General features: G+C 47.5%; 12 non-coding genes across 12 annotated transcripts; 8 read left to right on the top strand and 4 right to left on the bottom strand.

The window, feature by feature from the left end:
* Nucleotides 1-169: 169 nt before the first annotated feature.
* On the top strand, nt 170-241 carry Trnap-ugg (transfer RNA proline (anticodon UGG)). Its single transcript has one exon. It is a non-coding gene; the product is annotated as a tRNA-Pro (tRNA).
* Nucleotides 242-843: 602 nt separating this feature from the next.
* Nucleotides 844-916, bottom strand: Trnav-uac (transfer RNA valine (anticodon UAC)). The gene has a single exon. It is a non-coding gene; the product is annotated as a tRNA-Val (tRNA).
* A 235-nt stretch (nt 917-1,151) lies between these two features.
* On the top strand, nt 1,152-1,223 carry Trnap-cgg (transfer RNA proline (anticodon CGG)). The gene has a single exon. It is a non-coding gene; the product is annotated as a tRNA-Pro (tRNA).
* Nucleotides 1,224-3,081: 1,858 nt separating this feature from the next.
* Nucleotides 3,082-3,153, top strand: Trnap-ugg (transfer RNA proline (anticodon UGG)). Its single transcript has one exon. It is a non-coding gene; the product is annotated as a tRNA-Pro (tRNA).
* A 602-nt stretch (nt 3,154-3,755) lies between these two features.
* Trnav-uac (transfer RNA valine (anticodon UAC)) lies at nt 3,756-3,828 on the bottom strand. Its single transcript has one exon. It is a non-coding gene; the product is annotated as a tRNA-Val (tRNA).
* Nucleotides 3,829-4,063: 235 nt separating this feature from the next.
* Nucleotides 4,064-4,135, top strand: Trnap-cgg (transfer RNA proline (anticodon CGG)). The gene has a single exon. It is a non-coding gene; the product is annotated as a tRNA-Pro (tRNA).
* A 1,847-nt stretch (nt 4,136-5,982) lies between these two features.
* On the top strand, nt 5,983-6,054 carry Trnap-ugg (transfer RNA proline (anticodon UGG)). Its single transcript has one exon. It is a non-coding gene; the product is annotated as a tRNA-Pro (tRNA).
* An 8,219-nt stretch (nt 6,055-14,273) lies between these two features.
* On the bottom strand, nt 14,274-14,346 carry Trnav-uac (transfer RNA valine (anticodon UAC)). The gene has a single exon. It is a non-coding gene; the product is annotated as a tRNA-Val (tRNA).
* A 235-nt stretch (nt 14,347-14,581) lies between these two features.
* Trnap-cgg (transfer RNA proline (anticodon CGG)) lies at nt 14,582-14,653 on the top strand. The gene has a single exon. It is a non-coding gene; the product is annotated as a tRNA-Pro (tRNA).
* A 1,856-nt stretch (nt 14,654-16,509) lies between these two features.
* On the top strand, nt 16,510-16,581 carry Trnap-ugg (transfer RNA proline (anticodon UGG)). The gene has a single exon. It is a non-coding gene; the product is annotated as a tRNA-Pro (tRNA).
* A 602-nt stretch (nt 16,582-17,183) lies between these two features.
* On the bottom strand, nt 17,184-17,256 carry Trnag-ucc (transfer RNA glycine (anticodon UCC)). The gene has a single exon. It is a non-coding gene; the product is annotated as a tRNA-Gly (tRNA).
* Nucleotides 17,257-17,491: 235 nt separating this feature from the next.
* Trnap-cgg (transfer RNA proline (anticodon CGG)) lies at nt 17,492-17,563 on the top strand. The gene has a single exon. It is a non-coding gene; the product is annotated as a tRNA-Pro (tRNA).
* Nucleotides 17,564-18,135: the final 572 nt, after the last annotated feature.

Below are 18,135 nucleotides of genomic sequence, written 5' to 3'. Positions count from 1 at the left end.
TAAGCAGAGTTCGATGAAGTTATTTCGCTTTTTATTCGGCGCCTTTAATATTCTTCTCATCAGTGGTGAGTGCTGCCTGCAGAAAGCGCTTATCTTGCGAATTCACGTGAAAGTTTGTGTTCCCTGGGAGATGCACTACTTGTGATTAGCTTGAGTCGTGCGGGCAGGTGGCTCGTTGGTCTAGGGGTATGATTCCTGCTTTGGGTGCAGGAGGTCCCGGGTTCAAATCCCGGACGAGCCCTGCCATTTTGACCGTGCTGAAGAGTAGGTGGAACTCAGTCCCGGTTGCAGCTCCTCAATGAAGAGTAAGACGCCTGTTATATCACGTGGATATAACAAGAATCCGGCACCAGTAAAGTACGTAGGTGGAATTCGGTAGAAAGGCAGACGGTAATTTTTCTTGCAACGGAAAACAAGGTTGTCTTTGCGGAATATGTGCACCGTGAGTGGAGATTCAGCTTGATTGTGCGACAGTCTACCTTCATCTTACTAGCGACGGCAACAACCAATGGGTGGGACGTAAGACTGAGCGTGGCTAAGAGTTTCTCATTATTAGTTACCTTCACACTTTGTCACAGCCGTGACAAGGCGAGTAGCGCGAGCTCAGGATAGCCAGTAGGAAGCGCACCTGAAGTAGCCCTGAAGAACCGGGTTGTATATTTTGCCAGCCATAATGGAGCTAGGGGCGTTCTCAGTTACCAAATACCGGTGCAATAAGAGAGCAACAGTATTTGACAGTAAAATGACGCCCTATCCATCTAGAATATGACATTGATTGTCTCTGCATACGCATCCGTGAGGTCATCCCGGAAATGAAATCCGATATACGGATTAAAATTGTTGTGTTCCCGCCCGGGATCGAACCGGGGACCTTCTGCGTGTAAAGCAGACGTGATAGCCGCTACACCACGGAAACGACGGTTCGTCTGATGTGCCACCCGGAGACTCGTGGTAGCAACAGTTTTCCTTCTGTGTTAGCAAGGGCATCGGCTACGAGCTCCCTCCGATTCGTGAGGTTCCTATAGTACAAGAAGTCGATGAAAACAATCCAACCGCGACAGCCAGAGAGAACGCTGGGTGAGCTGCAGCCGTACATGGTGAGACCATCAACGGCGGCGACATTCACATGCAGTGTGTTTTCGGAACGAACAGGCTCGTTGGTCTAGGGGTATGATTCCTGCTTCGGGTGCAGGAGGTCCCGGGTTCAAATCCCGGACGAGCCCTTGCGTTTTGTACAACGGTGTGCTAACAAACCGCATGGCGGCGGCTGTTTCGCGCATTTCCAGGCCTCCAAGTCAGCGCTAAATCCGACAACCAGTTCTGAAACAGTTTCATTTGAGCCATGTGCACCCTGCTGGTGGAACGTTTGAAGTTGATTTAAATGGTCACAGTAGAGATCGTAGCAAGTGTCTTGCTGAGTGCGACGAAAACTTGTTTCCGCCCGCAATCGAACCGGGGACCTTGTGCGTGTTAGGCAGACGTTATAACCGCTACACCACGGAAACTGCTACGCTCTGCCCTCCACATGTGATACAACTTGTAGGACGATCGCCATTGTGGCGTAAAAATCACTTTGCGGAAACGCACAATGCCGGTATTTCGCATTCGTGTGAAACAATCGACAGCACCCTTGACTGCCTGAATGCCATGTCGAATAAGAGCTCAAGAAGTCATCGGAAACGCTCGAGGGAGAGTCCTCAGCAGCATCTGCTGCTCTTTCTTTCCTTACGAGATACCGTCGATTCGCGCAGTCGTTATTGCAAAAGATGTCACCAAAGGCGATCGCTTCGTTAGCGGCACGGCGCCTGGGCTCGGCGGCAGCCAGCTCTACATGGAGGCACCAGCAGCCCCAGCCCCTCCAGGCCGCCGCCGGCGCCACAGCGCAAGGAGTCGGCGCCCGCCCTGCAATGCCCCCTGTCGTTGCACATTCCACCCGCCTTTTATCCTCTCCATGTCTGACTCACTACCCTAAATGACGCTGCAGTCGACGTGCTTATTACTATCGCTTTTGGAAGAACCAAGGCGCAGTATTCTAGTGACGAACCGGTATTGCAAATTTGGATTAAGTAAAAATTTATTGTGTGGTCGAGCGACACCCCCGTCTCGCTCTTCCTAGATGATCGCTGCTGCGCGGAGTAACTCCTAGCGCGCCGATGGCTTCAGAGTTGGTCTTCTCGAAGTTTTGCTTTTGCACTGCATTCCGCAATCTTATAGTTACGTGCTTCGGTTTCCCGACGTTCTTGTGTTTAGTGCGTTCGGCTTCTCTTAACCCTTAGCCACCGCTTGCCGAAATTTCCACACTGTCATCTGTCGATCTGCAGAGCTCGATGAAAGTACCGCGGCCGTTCCTGAGCTCGTGAAACGGCCGAATCTGTAGTTGTTTCCAGATCTCTCCCACACAACGGCCTCCCGGAAGCTTGGATTACAGGAGTACGCCACTACTCCCAGCCGCTGAATTACCTTTGAAGCAGAATGACATGAGCTACACGCAGCTCCGATTTTTTTTTTTTTTTTTTTTTTTTTTTGGTGTCTGACCTACTTTGAAAGATTTTGTAGTCGATTTACTTACCACTATCGCTATTGGAAGGAGGAAACCACGTGATAATCACACAGTATTCTAGAGACGATCAGGTAATGAAAATTTAGAATAAGTAAAACAGTATCAAAAGAAGTTGTGTGGTGGAGCGGCACATGCAATTCACGCTTCCTAGATGATCGTTGCTGCATAGAATAATTCTTTTGTCTGTGGCGTCTTCAGTATTCGTCTTCTGGAAGTTTTGCTTGCAGTATATTCTTCAATATTTTCATTATGAGTTGGTGCTTGCTTTCCCGATGTTATTTTGTTTAGTGCATTCGCCTTCTCTTAACCCTGAGAAACCACATACGGAAACTGAGGCACTGCCGGCTGTTCATAAGCAGAGTTCGATGAAGTTATTTCGCTTTTTATTCGGCGCCTTTAATATTCTTCTCATCAGTGGTGAGTGCTGCCTGCAGAAAGCGCTTATCTTGCGAATTCACGTGAAAGTTTGTGTTCCCTGGGAGATGCACTACTTGTGATTAGCTTGAGTCGTGCGGGCAGGTGGCTCGTTGGTCTAGGGGTATGATTCCTGCTTTGGGTGCAGGAGGTCCCGGGTTCAAATCCCGGACGAGCCCTGCCATTTTGACCGTGCTGAAGAGTAGGTGGAACTCAGTCCCGGTTGCAGCTCCTCAATGAAGAGTAAGACGCCTGTTATATCACGTGGATATAACAAGAATCCGGCACCAGTAAAGTACGTAGGTGGAATTCGGTAGAAAGGCAGACGGTAATTTTTCTTGCAACGGAAAACAAGGTTGTCTTTGCGGAATATGTGCACCGTGAGTGGAGATTCAGCTTGATTGTGCGACAGTCTACCTTCATCTTACTAGCGACGGCAACAACCAATGGGTGGGACGTAAGACTGAGCGTGGCTAAGAGTTTCTCATTATTAGTTACCTTCACACTTTGTCACAGCCGTGACAAGGCGAGTAGCGCGAGCTCAGGATAGCCAGTAGGAAGCGCACCTGAAGTAGCCCTGAAGAACCGGGTTGTATATTTTGCCAGCCATAATGGAGCTAGGGGCGTTCTCAGTTACCAAATACCGGTGCAATAAGAGAGCAACAGTATTTGACAGTAAAATGACGCCCTATCCATCTAGAATATGACATTGATTGTCTCTGCATACGCATCCGTGAGGTCATCCCGGAAATGAAATCCGATATACGGATTAAAATTGTTGTGTTCCCGCCCGGGATCGAACCGGGGACCTTCTGCGTGTAAAGCAGACGTGATAGCCGCTACACCACGGAAACGACGGTTCGTCTGATGTGCCACCCGGAGACTCGTGGTAGCAACAGTTTTCCTTCTGTGTTAGCAAGGGCATCGGCTACGAGCTCCCTCCGATTCGTGAGGTTCCTATAGTACAAGAAGTCGATGAAAACAATCCAACCGCGACAGCCAGAGAGAACGCTGGGTGAGCTGCAGCCGTACATGGTGAGACCATCAACGGCGGCGACATTCACATGCAGTGTGTTTTCGGAACGAACAGGCTCGTTGGTCTAGGGGTATGATTCCTGCTTCGGGTGCAGGAGGTCCCGGGTTCAAATCCCGGACGAGCCCTTGCGTTTTGTACAACGGTGTGCTAACAAACCGCATGGCGGCGGCTGTTTCGCGCATTTCCAGGCCTCCAAGTCAGCGCTAAATCCGACAACCAGTTCTGAAACAGTTTCATTTGAGCCATGTGCACCCTGCTGGTGGAACGTTTGAAGTTGATTTAAATGGTCACAGTAGAGATCGTAGCAAGTGTCTTGCTGAGTGCGACGAAAACTTGTTTCCGCCCGCAATCGAACCGGGGACCTTGTGCGTGTTAGGCAGACGTTATAACCGCTACACCACGGAAACTGCTACGCTCTGCCCTCCACATGTGATACAACTTGTAGGACGATCGCCATTGTGGCGTAAAAATCACTTTGCGGAAACGCACAATGCTGGTATTTCGCATTCGTGTGAAACAATCGACAGCACCCTTGACTGCCTGAATGCCATGTCGAATAAGAGCTCAAGAAGTCATCGGAAACGCTCGAGGGAGAGTCCTCAGCAGCATCTGCTGCTCTTTCTTTCCTTACGAGATACCGTCGATTCGCGCAGTCGTTATTGCAAAAGATGTCACCAAAGGCGATCGCTTCGTTAGCGGCACGGCGCCTGGGCTCGGCGGCAGCCAGCTCTACATGGAGGCACCAGCAGCCCCAGCCCCTCCAGGCCGCCGCCGGCGCCACAGCGCAAGGAGTCGGCGCCCGCCCTGCAATGCCCCCTGTCGTTGCACATTCCACCCGCCTTTTATCCTCTCCATGTCTGACTCACTACCCTAAATGACGCTGCAGTCGACGTGCTTATTACTATCGCTTTTGGAAGAACCAAGGCGCAGTATTCTAGTGACGAACCGGTATTGCAAATTTGGATTAAGTAAAAATTTATTGTGTGGTCGAGCGACACCCCCGTCTCGCTCTTCCTAGATGATCGCTGCTGCGCGGAGTAACTCCTAGCGCGCCGATGGCTTCAGAGTTGGTCTTCTCGAAGTTTTGCTTTTGCACTGCATTCCGCAATCTTATAGTTACGTGCTTCGGTTTCCCGACGTTCTTGTGTTTAGTGCGTTCGGCTTCTCTTAACCCTTAGCCACCGCTTGCCGAAATTTCCACACTGTCATCTGTCGATCTGCAGAGCTCGATGAAAGTACCGCGGCCGTTCCTGAGCTCGTGAAACGGCCGAATCTGTAGTTGTTTCCAGATCTCTCCCACACAACGGCCTCCCGGAAGCTTGGATTACAGGAGTACGCCACTACTCCCAGCCGCTGAATTACCTTTGAAGCAGAATGACATGAGCTACACGCAGCTCCGATTTTTTTTTTTTTTTTTGTGTCTGACCTACTTTGAAAGATTTTGTAGTCGATTTACTTACCACTATCGCTGTTGGAAGGAGGAAACCACGTGATAATCACACAGTATTCTAGAGACGATCAGGTAATGAAAATTTAGAATAAGTAAAACAGTATCAAAAGAAGTTGTGTGGTGGAGCGGCACATGCAATTCACGCTTCCTAGATGATCGTTGCTGCATAGAATAATTCTTTTGTCTGTGGCGTCTTCAGTATTCGTCTTCTGGAAGTTTTGCTTGCAGTATATTCTTCAATATTTTCATTATGAGTTGGTGCTTGCTTTCCCGATGTTATTTTGTTTAGTGCATTCGCCTTCTCTTAACCCTGAGAAACCACATACGGAAACTGAGGCACTGCCGGCTGTTCATAAGCAGAGTTCGATGAAGTTATTTCGCTTTTTATTCGGCGCCTTTAATATTCTTCTCATCAGTGGTGAGTGCTGCCTGCAGAAAGCGCTTATCTTGCGAATTCACGTGAAAGTTTGTGGTCCCTGGGAGATGCACTACTTGTGATTAGCTTGAGTGGTGCGGGCAGGTGGCTCGTTGGTCTAGGGGTATGATTCCTGCTTTGGGTGCAGGAGGTCCCGGGTTCAAATCCCGGACGAGCCCTTGCGTTTTGTACAACGGTGTGCTAACAAACCGCATGGCGGCGGCTGTTTCGCGCATTTCCAGGCCTCCAAGTCAGCGCTAAATCCGACAACCAGTTCTGAAACAGTTTCATTTGAGCCATGTGCACCCTGCTGGTGGAACGTTTGAAGTTGATTTAAATGGTCACAGTAGAGATCGTAGCAAGTGTCTTGCTGAGTGCGACGAAAACTTGTTTCCGCCCGCAATCGAACCGGGGACCTTGTGCGTGTTAGGCAGACGTTATAACCGCTACACCACGGAAACTGCTACGCTCTGCCCTCCACATGTGATACAACTTGTAGGACGATCGCCATTGTGGCGTAAAAATCACTTTGCGGAAACGCACAATGCCGGTATTTCGCATTCGTGTGAAACAATCGACACCACCCTTGACTGCCTGAATGCCATGTCGAATAAGAGCTCAAGAAGTCATCGGAAACGCTCGAGGGAGAGTCCTCAGCAGCATCTGCTGCTCTTTCTTTCCTTACGAGATACCGTCGATTCGCGCAGTCGTTATTGCAAAAGATGTCACCAAAGGCGATCGCTTCGTTAGCGGCACGGCGCCTGGGCTCGGCGGCAGCCAGCTCTACATGGAGGCACCAGCAGCCCCAGCCCCTCCAGGCCGCCGCCGGCGCCACAGCGCAAGGAGTCGGCGCCCGCCCTGCAATGCCCCCTGTCGTTGCACATTCCACCCGCCTTTTATCCTCTCCATGTCTGACTCACTACCCTAAATGACGCTGCAGTCGACGTGCTTATTACTATCGCTTTTGGAAGAACCAAGGCGCAGTATTCTAGTGACGAACCGGTATTGCAAATTTGGATTAAGTAAAAATTTATTGTGTGGTCGAGCGACACCCCCGTCTCGCTCTTCCTAGATGATCGCTGCTGCGCGGAGTAACTCCTAGCGCGCCGATGGCTTCAGAGTTGGTCTTCTCGAAGTTTTGCTTTTGCACTGCATTCCGCAATCTTATAGTTACGTGCTTCGGTTTCCCGACGTTCCTGTGTTTAGTGCGTTCGGCTTCTCTTAACCCTTAGCCACCGCTTGCCGAAATTTCCACACTGTCATCTGTCGATCTGCAGAGCTCGATGAAAGTACCGCGGCCGTTCCTGAGCTCGTGAAACGGCCGAATCTGTAGTTGTTTCCAGATCTCTCCCACACAACGGCCTCCCGGAAGCTTGGATTACAGGAGTACGCCACTACTCCCAGCCGCTGAATTACCTTTGAAGCAGAATGACATGAGCTACACGCAGCTCCGATTTTTTTTTTTTTTTTTTTTTTGGTGTCTGACCTACTTTGAAAGATTTTGTAGTCGATTTACTTACCACTATCGCTGTTGGAAGGAGGAAACCACGTGATAATCACACAGTATTCTAGAGACGATCAGGTAATGAAAATTTAGAATAAGTAAAACAGTATCAAAAGAAGTTGTGTGGTGGAGCGGCACATGCAATTCACGCTTCCTAGATGATCGTTGCTGCATAGAATAATTCTTTTGTCTGTGGCGTCTTCAGTATTCGTCTTCTGGAAGTTTTGCTTGCAGTATATTCTTCAATATTTTCATTATGAGTTGGTGCTTGCTTTCCCGATGTTATTTTGTTTAGTGCATTCGCCTTCTCTTAACCCTGAGAAACCACATACGGAAACTGAGGCACTGCCGGCTGTTCATAAGCAGAGTTCGATGAAGTTATTTCGCTTTTTATTCGGCGCCTTTAATATTCTTCTCATCAGTGGTGAGTGCTGCCTGCAGAAAGCGCTTATCTTGCGAATTCACGTGAAAGTTTGTGTTCCCTGGGAGATGCACTACTTGTGATTAGCTTGAGTGGTGCGGGCAGGTGGCTCGTTGGTCGATTTCCGGCTCTAGCTGTCCGCGCGTTAGGACGTGTCCGCTGCTGCTCCGTGTACGTTAGTGGTGACGCCAAGTCCTGAGCTTTAGTTTGTTGCTGTTTGTCAATTTCTGTGTTTCTACGTGTCTGGTGTTATTGTGCAAAGTTTCTGTGTGCTCTCGTCCGTTCTAACGGTTGTGTTTTGGAGGAATTTCGGTTTATTACCGGGATCTCCTCGTAACTGAAGAAAAATGGCTGGAATTGTCCGGAAAAATACCCTGGTTTTCTCTTTCGAGAAGGAAACACGTGCAGTGCAACCTACGGCTTTGGAAATCCATGACTGGCTGACCGACTTCATTGGAGTAAGTTCTGATTCCGTACATACCACCCAATTAGATGCTGACAAATACTGTGTCTTTGTAAAATTTTTTAATCCTGTGGATGTTGAGAAGCTGTTGTTGAGGTGGGGTAGTGTTGCTGAATTTGTGCATAGAGATGGGTCTAAAAGTAGTGTTTCGATTCGGAGAGCGGATATCACGTATAAAACTGTAAGAGTGCTAAACATTCCTATTGAAGTAGATAATCAGCTGATTAAAGAGGCGCTTTCGAAATACGGGGAGATCCAGTCCATTGTCAACGAAAGGTGGTCAAAATTGTATAAATTACAGTGTTTCAATGGCATACGTTCCGTAGAAATGGAAGTTAAAGCCAATATACCATCTTTTCTTTCTATTGCTGGTCATAAAGCGCATATCGTATATTCAGGGCAGGTCCAGACATGTAATATTTGTAATGAAACGGGTCATTTCCGTCAAGACTGTCCCCGCCGTGTCTATGTCCTTAAAAATAGCCTTACGCAGCGTCAGCGGCTTACGCTTAATGATGTTCTGCCTAACAATCTTCAACCTCCCCCTGCCAGTAATGATGGAGCTAGTACTTCTGATGTACCTGCCGTAAATGTCGCTGATTTCCCTCCCTTGCATGTAATTACCGATCGCCGTTCTTCTACCCACGAGTGTGATCTGCCAACTAAAAAGAGACCTTTAGACACAACTGAAGACTGTTCAGACGATGATACACCGCAGTCCAACCGTAAACAAAAGCAATGCAGTGAGGATGCGGGTGAGGACGTAGACAGTAAACATGCGGCAGTGACGCCAGCAGCAGAGGCCCTCCCGCCGCCAGCTGCTGCTGCCACAGCGTTAGAACACATGGACGCGAAAACACTGGCTCCGATCACGGCGACACAGGAGTCGAGTTCTGAGGAACAGAAAGCGATGGATCGGACTCAGCCCTGCGAATCTACAGACCCACCGCACTCCCTTCCCGTTGCACCGATAGAGGTCGCGGACGGAACTGAAACTGGAACTAGACTTAACAAACAGGACTGTGTCGAGGCCACCTCCGCCCAATCGGCGCAAGATGCGGATCACTCGCGGTCACACACTGCCACTGCAGAGGTTCAAAGACGCAGGATAAAACCTCAACCGAACCTCAAAGCATCTCGTAACGCCGATAAACAAAAACTCGGAAAAGAGGATGTGAAAGCCAAAAACGTATCATATGAAATAATTTCTGAAGTATCCCCCGAGAAAAACTCAAAGAAACTTGATGGTGCAAAACCCCACTGTAAAGATAAGTCTGACCTGGTAAAGAATCCGTCATTGAACTGACACAGCCAAGTCTCACTCGAGAAATGATACTGCTAAATGCCACCATGTTCCTGCACAATTTCGGTGACAACGGAATTACCAATATGCCAAATTCGTAGTTGACTGTTTTTAGTATAGTTTTTTTTTCTTTCTTCTTTTTCTTCTCTTACCTCCAGGAGTAATTGTCACTTTTCTCTGACAGTAGGGATTTTTTGTCCTTATTTTCATAAGGAAGCTACATGTGCCAGGCATACACAATAACAACTATAAACATTAACAGGATTAAGTCAGAACCGAAGATTGCTGCTCTCAAGGATTTCCTTTACGAATCAGGAACTGACATTGCTTTGCTGCAAGAAGTCGTGATGCCTGACCTTAAAGTTGCAGGCTATGTAGAAATACTAAACATCTCCCTCGAAACAAAGGTGGGGACAGCAATTTTAATCCGGGAAGGGATCCCTGTAACTGATGTCGAGAGACTGGACTCGGGCAGAGCAATAGGAATTAACGTTTTTGACGTTACTATTATTAACCTGTATGCCCCGTCAGGGACCTCCAATAGACCGGAAAGGGCACATTTTTTTAGAGAAGAAATAATATATCTATTACGGAAAAACCCGCCAGAACTTTTAATTGGCGGCGATTTTAACTGTGTACTCAATAAAAAAGATCAGACTCCCAATTTTAATTGCTGTAACGAGTTGAAGCGGCTAGTCACGGATCTAAAACTCAGAGATACTTGGGAAATTAAATATCCCACTGTTGTTGCTTATACGTACATAGCTACACAGTCCTGTAGCAGGATTGATAGGATATATGTGTCACAAGGTATGGAAAGATCCTTAGTTAAAGTCGAGACGATTCCTGTATATTTTTCCGACCATTGCAGTATGCTGGCTTCTCTCAATTTAAGGGCACAACCAACTCGCCGTTTACGAAGTCAGTGGAAGCTGAACGTATCTTTGTTACAGGACAATGAATTAGCAGATGTCGTCCACGAAACGTGGAATTTGTGCTTGCGCTCGGTAGATCGCTATGTGACTGTTACCGACTGGTGGTGCAACAGGGCAAAACCAAAACTGAGGAACGTTTTAATTCATTACAGTCTTCAACGATCCCGAGAACTCAAGAACACCATAGAGTTTTATTATGCAATGTTACGAAACTTGTATGACCAGGCGAGCATTTCCGGTATTCGTTTGGAAGACATTAAGAAAACTAAGGCCAAATTACTCCGTATTAAACAACAACAGCTGGAAGGACTAAAAGTAAAGTCAAAAGCCAAGACATTATCAGAGGACGAAACTGCTTCCTTGTATCACCTCTTGCGACACGCAAAATACAGGAGACGAACCTTTCTTGATGAGATCCAGACTTCGACCGGTCAGACCATTACTTCTCAGAAAGAGATTGTCAACGAGGTTTACAAGTATTACCACAATCTATATTCAGCCAGTCCGTTATGCGAAGAATCCTTCGAAGAATTTCTTGGCAGCATAGTTCCTCAGCTGTCAGAAGAGGAAAATGAAGGACTTCTTACTGATTTCACTGAAGAGGAACTCCACGAAACCGTCCGCAAGTCTCCTTTACAAAAGTCACCGGGGCCGGATGGATTGCCCGTTGAATTTTATCTACGATACTGGTCACTCATAGGAGCACAGTTCACTCAAATGGCAAACGAGATTATCCAAGGGAAACCACTACCTGCTGCTATGAAAGAATGCACAATAGTACTAGTTCCAAAGACAACTTCGAAGCGAAATCTAAACAACTTTCGCCCTATTTCGTTGCTTAATTCCGACTATAAAATCATAGCTAGAATGTTAAATAACAGACTTTCACTTTTAGCCAAAAAAATAGTAAGTCAACATCAGTCATGTGTACCTGGCAGGACTATTTTCAAAAGTATTGCGGAATACAGGGACTTAATTGCCATCACTTCAGTGACGAACATCAAATGTGCCATTTGTTTTCTTGATTTTCACAAAGCCTTCGACCGTGTGGATCACAGGTTCCTTCTTACAACAATGAGAAGAATCGGCTTTGACGAACGAGCTCTCAGTGTGGTTAAGAACGTTGCGTTGGGAATCAGCGCAAGTATCTCTGTCAACTGCCAAAGAACTAAGCAGATTCAGATACGGCGTGGCGTTCCTCAGGGCAGCCCGCTTTCCATGCTTCTATTCGTCTTTTCCTTGGAGCCGCTACTCCGCAGTCTCCACGTCAATCTAACAGGTATTACGTTAGCAGGTCACAAAACAGTCACAAATGCATACGCTGATGATGTAGGCGTCGTATTACGGAACGTCGATGACATTTCCAAATTAGAACTGCTCCTTAAAAAGTACTGCAGCGTGTCGGGAGCCACCACCAATGCCAATAAGAGCAGATTTCTCAACCTGCGGGGTTTTCAACACGTAACTGTCACTTGGACAACACCGGTCACTCAGTGCAAATCACTTGGGACGACTCTGACTACGTGTCCACTAAAAATGGCAGCCCTAAATTGGAAAACTACATCCGGATATATTCAAGGAGCCATCAGAGAAAACCTGCCCCGAACTTTAAATCAGTATCAGAGAATTCATTTAGTTAATAATTGCCTTTTATCAAAAGCTTATTATACTGCGCAACTCTTTCCACTTCCCACCATGATCGCTGGAAAGATAATGTCAATCGTCACTAACTACCTATGGCGAGGTGAAGTGTTTAGAGTGACTGGGAGAACAGCTACCCTAGATCCCAGCAATGGAGGTCTGGGATTAACTGATATTAAGAACAAGGCCTCTGCTCTTTTCCTCAAACGGACCACTAGTCTTCTTAATGAAAACGCTACAAGCATTACAACTAAGCTATTTGAAATTCTTAGACCTGCAAGTCTCTACGCGCCAGTTGATGTGCACAAAATCAATCCCCGTCTTCGTCATGTGCGTACATTTTTCGTCGATCTGAGTTATATCAATAGCGAAATAACCAATTCGCGGCAGTTAACGGCCCGAGCAATTATGTGTCTCAGAAAGAAAAATGAAGGGAAGAATAAAATAGAAGACAAATATCCGTATTACGATTGGGCAACTATATGGAAGAATATCAACCTGCGTGGTCTCTCCTCCGACGCCAAAACATCATGGTACAAATCGGTCAACAATATAGTTAGCACCAACGAACGATTGCACTCCATCGGGATTAGCCAAACAAACCTTTGTCTCAAATGTAATCTCCTCGATACCACAGTCCACAGATTCACGTGTGCTGGGCATATGGACAACTGGAAATGGTTGAGAGACCAATTGGCTTTCCTGACAAGATCATCCACCGACAATTTTCAGCCTCTGATACTTCTCCGGCCACAGATACAATATTTCCCTGCCACCAAGAATAACTCAATTCATTGGTTAATGGGAACATACGTTAGCTATGTCGTTAATAACTTAGGGACCGACAATATCATTGATTTTCATATGTACCTGAAAAATGAATATGATAGAATAGTTAAATATCCAGGCCATAAGAAGACGTATGGCAACATGCTCAAAATTGTCTTCGAGCGACTGGGAATCGGATGACAGCGAAGAGCAAACAAAAGACTTTCTTTTATACAACAATAATCGGAGAAGCAAAGAACTCTATATGATTCAGTTCATCTTCAAATTTAAGCACCGCATTTAAGTCGCAACAAATGAAGGGAGTCCCGAAATTTTTTCCCACTTTTATTAAGAGAAGAAATTCATTTATTTAACGATTGTCATCAATCAGCACTTAAATTCAAATTATTTTTTTTTTGAATTATGAAGCCTAGCCGAGATGGCAATTTATAATTAAAAATACAAAGCGCGCAACAAATGGCAATTCTGCAATTAGGTGACGGATGAGGGGCGGCATTGAGGCCAGGCCTCAGCATTTTTTGACCCCTGCCCTCATTGCCGACGCTTATCTGACACTGAAAGCTTTAAATTAAAAATAAAAAAAAAATGGTTAAAAAAAAAGTGGCCTAATGGATAAGGCATAAAAAAAATAAAAAAAATAAAAAAAATGGATAAGGCGTCGGACTATAAAAAAAAAAAAAAAGGGGTATGATTCCTGCTTTGGGTGCAGGAGGTCCCGGGTTCAAATCCCGGACGAGCCCTGCCATTTTGACCGTGCTGAAGAGTAGGTGGAACTCAGTCCCGAGTGCAGCTCCTCAATGAAGAGTAAGACGCCTGTTATATCACGTGGATATAACAAGAATCCGGCACCAGTAAAGTACGTAGGTGGAATTCGGTAGAAAGGCAGACGGTAATTTTTCTTGCAACGGAAAACAAGGTTGTCTTTGCGGAATATGTGCACCGTGAGTGGAGATTCAGCTTGATTGTGCGACAGTCTACCTTCATCTTACTAGCGACGGCAACAACCAATGGGTGGGACGTAAGACTGAGCGTGGCTAAGAGTTTCTCATTATTAGTTACCTTCACACTTTGTCACAGCCGTGACAAGGCGAGTAGCGCGAGCTCAGGATAGCCAGTAGGAAGCGCACCTGAAGTAGCCCTGAAGAACCGGGTTGTATATTTTGCCAGCCATAATGGAGCTAGGGGCGTTCTCAGTTACCAAATACCGGTGCAATAAGAGAGCAACAGTATTTGACAGTAAAATGACGCCCTATCCATCTAGAATATGACATTGATTGTCTCTGCATACGCATCCGTGAGGTCATCCCGGAAATGAAATCCGATATACGGATTAAAATTGTTGTGTTCCCGCCCGGGATCGAACCGGGGACCTTCTGCGTGTAAAGCAGACGTGATAACCGCTACACCACGGAAACGACGGTTCGTCTGATGTGCCACCCGGAGACTCGTGGTAGCAACAGTTTTCCTTCTGTGTTAGCAAGGGCATCGGCTACGAGCTCCCTCCGATTCGTGAGGTTCCTATAGTACAAGAAGTCGATGAAAACAATCCAACCGCGACAGCCAGAGAGAACGCTGGGTGAGCTGCAGCCGTACATGGTGAGACCATCAACGGTGGCGTCATTCACATGCAGTGTGTTTTCGGAACGAACAGGCTCGTTGGTCTAGGGGTATGATTCCTGCTTCGGGTGCAGGAGGTCCCGGGTTCAAATCCCGGACGAGCCCTTGCGTTTTGTACAACGGTGTGCTAACAAACCGCATGGCGGCGGCTGTTTCGCGCATTTCCAGGCCTCCAAGTCAGCGCTAAATCCGACAACCAGTTCTGAAACAGTTTCATTTGAGCCATGTGCACCCTGCTGGTGGAACGTTTGAAGTTGATTTAAATGGTCACAGTAGAGATCGTAGCAAGTGTCTTGCTGAGTGCGACGAAAACTTGTTTCCGCCCGCAATCGAACCGGGGACCTTGTGCGTGTTAGGCAGACGTTATAACCGCTACACCACGGAAACTGCTACGCTATGCCCTCCACATGTGATACAACTTGTAGGACGATCGCCATTGTGGCGTAAAAATCACTTTGCGGAAACGCACAATGCCGGTACTTCGCATTCGTGTGAAACAATCGACAGCACCCTTGACTGCCTGAATGCCATGTCGAATAAGAGCTCAAGAAGTCATCGGAAACGCTCGAGGGAGAGTCCTCAGCAGCATCTGCTGCTCTTTCTTTCCTTACGAGATACCGTCGATTCGCGCAGTCGTTATTGCAAAAGATGTCACCAAAGGCGATCGCTTCGTTAGCGGCACGGCGCCTGGGCTCGGCGGCAGCCAGCTCTACATGGAGGCACCAGCAGCCCCAGCCCCTCCAGGCCGCCGCCGGCGCCACAGCGCAAGGAGTCGGCGCCCGCCCTGCAATGCCCCCTGTCGTTGCACATTCCACCCGCCTTTTATCCTCTCCATGTCTGACTCACTACCCTAAATGACGCTGCAGTCGACGTGCTTATTACTATCGCTTTTGGAAGAACCAAGGCGCAGTATTCTAGTGACGAACCGGTATTGCAAATTTGGATTAAGTAAAAATTTATTGTGTGGTCGAGCGACACCCCCGTCTCGCTCTTCCTAGATGATCGCTGCTGCGCGGAGTAACTCCTAGCGCGCCGATGGCTTCAGAGTTGGTCTTCTCGAAGTTTTGCTTTTGCACTGCATTCCGCAATCTTATAGTTACGTGCTTCGGTTTCCCGACGTTCTTGTGTTTAGTGCGTTCGGCTTCTCTTAACCCTTAGCCACCGCTTGCCGAAATTTCCACACTGTCATCTGTCGATCTGCAGAGCTCGATGAAAGTACCGCGGCCGTTCCTGAGCTCGTGAAACGGCCGAATCTGTAGTTGTTTCCAGATCTCTCCCACACAACGGCCTCCCGGAAGCTTGGATTACAGGAGTACGCCACTACTCCCAGCCGCTGAATTACCTTTGAAGCAGAATGACATGAGCTACACGCAGCTCCGATTTTTTTTTTTTTTTTTTTTTTTTTGGTGTCTGACCTACTTTGAAAGATTTTGTAGTCGATTTACTTACCACTATCGCTGTTGGAAGGAGGAAACCACGTGATAATCACACAGTATTCTAGAGACGATCAGGTAATGAAAATTTAGAATAAGTAAAACAGTATCAAAAGAAGTTGTGTGGTGGAGCGGCACATGCAATTCACGCTTCCTAGATGATCGTTGCTGCATAGAATAATTCTTTTGTCTGTGGCGTCTTCAGTATTCGTCTTCTGGAAGTTTTGCTTGCAGTATATTCTTCAATATTTTCATTATGAGTTGGTGCTTGCTTTCCCGATGTTATTTTGTTTAGTGCATTCGCCTTCTCTTAACCCTGAGAAACCACATACGGAAACTGAGGCACTGCCGGCTGTTCATAAGCAGAGTTCGATGAAGTTATTTCGCTTTTTATTCGGCGCCTTTAATATTCTTCTCATCAGTGGTGAGTGCTGCCTGCAGAAAGCGCTTATCTTGCGAATTCACGTGAAAGTTTGTGTTCCCTGGGAGATGCACTACTTGTGATTAGCTTGAGTGGTGCGGGCAGGTGGCTCGTTGGTCTAGGGGTATGATTCCTGCTTTGGGTGCAGGAGGTCCCGGGTTCAAATCCCGGACGAGCCCTGCCATTTTGACCGTGCTGAAGAGTAGGTGGAACTCAGTCCCGGTTGCAGCTCCTCAATGAAGAGTAAGACGCCTGTTATATCACGTGGATATAACAAGAATCCGGCACCAGTAAAGTACGTAGGTGGAATTCGGTAGAAAGGCAGACGGTAATTTTTCTTACAACGGAAAACAAGGTTGTCTTTGCGGAATATGTGCACCGTGAGTGGAGATTCAGCTTGATTGTGCGACAGTCTACCTTCATCTTACTAGCGACGGCAACAACCAATGGGTGGGACGTAAGACTGAGCGTGGCTAAGAGTTTCTCATTATTAGTTACCTTCACACTTTGTCACAGCCGTGACAAGGCGAGTAGCGCGAGCTCAGGATAGCCAGTAGGAAGCGCACCTGAAGTAGCCCTGAAGAACCGGGTTGTATATTTTGCCAGCCATAATGGAGCTAGGGGCGTTCTCAGTTACCAAATACCGGTGCAATAAGAGAGCAACAGTATTTGACAGTAAAATGACGCCCTATCCATCTAGAATATGACATTGATTGTCTCTGCATACGCATCCGTGAGGTCATCCCGGAAATGAAATCCGATATACGGATTAAAATTGTTGTGTTCCCGCCCGGGATCGAACCGGGGACCTTCTGCGTGGAAAGCAGACGTGATAACCGCTACACCACGGAAACGACGGTTCGTCTGATGTGCCACCCGGAGACTCGTGGTAGCAACAGTTTTCCTTCTGTGTTAGCAAGGGCATCGGCTACGAGCTCCCTCCGATTCGTGAGGTTCCTATAGTACAAGAAGTCGATGAAAACAATCCAACCGCGACAGCCAGAGAGAACGCTGGGTGAGCTGCAGCCGTACATGGTGAGACCATCAACGGTGGCGTCAGTCACATGCAGTGTGTTTTCGGAACGAACAGGCTCGTTGGTCTAGGGGTATGATTCCTGCTTCGGGTGCAGGAGGTCCCGGGTTCAAATCCCGGACGAGCCCTTGCGTTTTGTACAACGGTGTGCTAACAAACCGCATGGCGGCGGCTGTTTCGCGCATTTCCAGGCCTCCAAGTCAGCGCTAAATCCGACAACCAGTTCTGAAACAGTTTCATTTGAGCCATGTGCACCCTGCTGGTGGAACGTTTGAAGTTGATTTAAATGGTCACAGTAGAGATCGTAGCAAGTGTCTTGCTGAGTGCGACGAAAACTTGTTTCCGCCCGCAATCGAACCGGGGACCTTGTGCGTGTTAGGCAGACGTTATAACCGCTACACCACGGAAACTGCTACGCTATGCCCTCCACATGTGATACAACTTGTAGGACGATCGCCATTGTGGCGTAAAAATCACTTTGCGGAAACGCACAATGCCGGTATTTCGCATTCGTGTGAAACAATCGACGGCACCCTTGACTGCCTGAATGCCATGTCGAATAAGAGCTCAAGAAGTCATCGGAAACGCTCGAGGGAGAGTCCTCAGCAGCATCTGCTGCTCTTTCTTTCCTTACGAGATACCGTCGATTCGCGCAGTCGTTATTGCAAAAGATGTCACCAAAGGCGATCGCTTCGTTAGC

The sequence above is a fragment of the Schistocerca nitens genome, chromosome 2, assembly GCF_023898315.1.
Source record: "Schistocerca nitens isolate TAMUIC-IGC-003100 chromosome 2, iqSchNite1.1, whole genome shotgun sequence".
NCBI classification, from domain to species: domain Eukaryota; kingdom Metazoa; phylum Arthropoda; class Insecta; order Orthoptera; family Acrididae; genus Schistocerca; species Schistocerca nitens.
This window is presented reverse-complemented; position numbering and strand designations above follow the sequence as displayed.